This window comes from Lipotes vexillifer, unplaced genomic scaffold (assembly GCF_000442215.2).
Source record: "Lipotes vexillifer unplaced genomic scaffold, Lipotes_vexillifer_v1.1 scaffold189, whole genome shotgun sequence".
NCBI classification, from domain to species: domain Eukaryota; kingdom Metazoa; phylum Chordata; class Mammalia; order Artiodactyla; family Lipotidae; genus Lipotes; species Lipotes vexillifer.
Window position 1 is genome coordinate 2,908,535 of NW_006785816.1, and position 3,212 is coordinate 2,911,746.

Below are 3,212 nucleotides of genomic sequence, written 5' to 3' on the forward strand. Positions count from 1 at the left end.
TGATATAATCCCCCTTTCAGTTCTATCCACTTATATGAATGCAGTTTCTCAATACTTACACCTATAAAAAATAAAAACATTAGCTTACACTAGCAGTAAGTAATATCCATCCAAGAATACAGAAACAAACAGAAAAAATAAAATAACCTCATCTGTTTTATCAAGATATGCATTTGCAATAAAATTTTATTCCATTGAATAGCTATCAAAATGTGTAATATATTTGCATTGTTTTGACCAATTCTATAGTAATGCTATATAGAATAATGATTCAATTGAAAATAGACTTTTAACACCTAGAACCTTATGCTAGTACATAAAACAAAAATTTTAAATGGCTGTTTTTACTTTCGTTTTCTTTTTCCTAAGAACGAGCGGCCCTTGTGGTGGCAGTTTGGGGTGGGCACCGCCAAGGTGAGGGGGTCTCGCCTCCTGCACGCTGGTAGACTGATTGTTCCATTATGGGTGGAGGGGATGATGGTAACCTTGTTATCAAAAAGAGGTTTGTGTCTGAGGCAGAATTAGATGAACGGTGCAAGAGGAGGCAAGAAGAATGGGTGAAATTTCGAAAACCTGAAGGTCCAGAAGAATGCCCAGAGGAGGTTTATGACCCTCGGTCTCTGTATGAAAGGCTAACAGGAACAGAAAGATAGGAAGCAGCAAGAGTATGAAGAACAGTTCAAATTCAAAAACATGGTAAGAGGCTTAGACGAAGATGAGACCAACTTCCTTGATGAGCTTTCTCGGCAGCAGGAACTAAGAGAAAAGCAGCGAAGAGAAAAAGAACTGAAAGCACTGAAGGAATACAGAAGTAATCTCAACAAGGTTGGAATTTCTCAAGAAAACAGGAAGGAAGTGGAGAAGAAAGTGGCTGTGAAACCCACAGAAACCAAGACCAAGTTCTCCTAGGCAAAGCTGTCGGCAGGAGCTGTGAAGCATAAGAGCTCAGAGAGTGGCAACAGTGTGAAAAGACTGCAGTCGGACCCTGACCCAGATGACAAGAATCAATAAGCCCCGTCCTGCTTGTCTTGTGGAAGCACATCTCTGAGTGGTCCCCACCTCCATCGACTGCCCCTCCGCTGCTGTCTGTATCGGCATCCTCCCAGGTTTGGGCGCCTACTCTGGGAGCAGCGACTCTGAGTCCAGCTCAGACAGCGAAGGCACCATCAACGCCACCGGCAAGATCGTCTCCTCCATCTTCCGAGCCAACACCTTCCTCGAGGCCCCCTAGTTCCTCTGTTCTTACCGCAGGGAGCTGCTCCCCAAGAGTAGACTGGACAGTTTATTCTGCCTACAGGCATTACCTCTCACTGAAAAGTCCTTTGCCAGCTTCCTGTGCACGCCATGACATTTTTAACCTCATCTAAAAATGTGCCAGAATCCACTTGTGGCCCGACTTGTGTTTGTTTTCTCTCTCTACTCCAGTACGGATGCCCAAACCTGTCCCACGGCCTCTGTCCTCACTGATGTAGTAGGGCAGAGTTCAGGGCCCAGCGGAAACTCCACTAAAAATGCCCTAGGTACCAAGCGGCTTGCAAAGGGTTTGGGTTCTGTTGCTTTCTTGTTTTTTTGGTTTCTGTTTCTTTTTTTTTCCTTTCCCAACACCACAAAGAAGCAAGGACAGTTATTGAACAGGTATCATTTAAACATTCTATTCTAGATGAAGGCGCCGTTTGATTATACTGCGTTGTGGAGTGTGCAGGGGGAGAGAAGGTCCCAGGTGATGGAATGGCGCACTGCCCTGGAACTAACCTATTCTTGATGTTGTGTGACTAAGTAAAGATTCTAAACTACAAAAAAAAAAAAAAAAAAAAAAAAAAGCGAAAGCAAAACAAACAAGCAAATTTTAAATGTGTTTTAAGAGAATTATGATAATAATCAAAATATTTGAACCGTATTATTTTATATTTAGATAAAATTCTGTGGGACTAGTAAAATGAAATTTTTATTTCAAGGAGAAAAAAATGTAAAATTTCTGACCATTAAAAAAGAAATGTTTATGCAATTTTTAATATTTAATCACTATAATATTAAAATTCAAATGGATATGGTAAAAAGAATGCTATAATAATTTTGTATTTACTGAGATTTTCCTTTATTAAAAACATATTTTATTTTACTTCATTGAGAATAATTATAATAGCTACTTTAAAATCATTGTCTGTTAGTTCCAACATCCATTTAATCTCAGCGTCTGATCTGCTTCATGTTCTTTTCTTTTGAGAATATGCTTTATTTCCCTGTTCCTTCATGTGAAACGTAACTTGGAATTCTATGCCGAACGTTATGAATGCCATAGTGTGGAAAATATGGATTCTGTTATTTTTCTCCAAAGAGGAAATTTGTTTTAGCAGGTATTTTTCCTTTGCTGGGCTTGAATTGCAAACTCTGTTTCTTATATGGCAACTTGGGTCTCTTCAGATCTTTTTCATCTTTAGCTGGCTGCTTTGAGTCTGCTCTGCCCATGCGTAGTTCAGGAGTCCTGTCAGAGATGTGGATAGATAGCATTTGGGGTCCCCACTCTGGTTCTTCCCTTCCAGAATTTACCCAAGCTCTTTAGTATTAAAGTTAGTAAGTTTCCTAACTTCAATTTTCTTATTCTCCAGGCCTTAAAGATTGCAAGTTTTGTCACGTGTGCTGTTGCCACATGCAGGCTGTATTTAGCCTCAAGCTAAATGCCGCAGAGACAGAAATTTATTTATTTAATTCAGTCTTCCCTCTCCAAACAAGTATGAACTTCCCACCAGAGTTGGTATACTTCTGCTTGCTCTCCAGTACCTTCAGATACTGATTTTCTGGTTTTTTGGTTTGGTTTGGTGTTAGGTCCAGACTTTGCAGCTATTTTCTATGTGGATGGAAGTTGAGTGGTCATCCAGTAGAGTCTTAGTCGTCATACCTGAAACCAGAACCCAATTTTGTTTTAAAATGTTAATCACCATTTATGATAAGCTAGGAATGCTATCCTTTGCCATTATTTAAACGAATGACAAAAAAAAATTAGACATCAACCTTATAATGTAAAAGGATGTTCTTTTTTTTTTTCAAAATTACTTTAAGGGTGTTATATCAGAAACCTCTTCTGTGCAATTTCAGAGCCTCTCAGCCTCACTTGGCTCTTGCTCTAGCCACCACTGTGGCCATCAGTTCTGCCTGGGTTCTGACCAATTTCACACAGGTAAAACCTGACAGTGCCTCATCTCATGCCTATGCCA

General features: G+C 39.8%; 1 pseudogene; it reads left to right on the plus strand.

The window, feature by feature from the left end:
• Positions 1-461: 461 nt before the first annotated feature.
• LOC103091572 (protein FAM192A pseudogene) lies at positions 462-1,231 on the plus strand (annotated as a pseudogene).
• Positions 1,232-3,212: the final 1,981 nt, after the last annotated feature.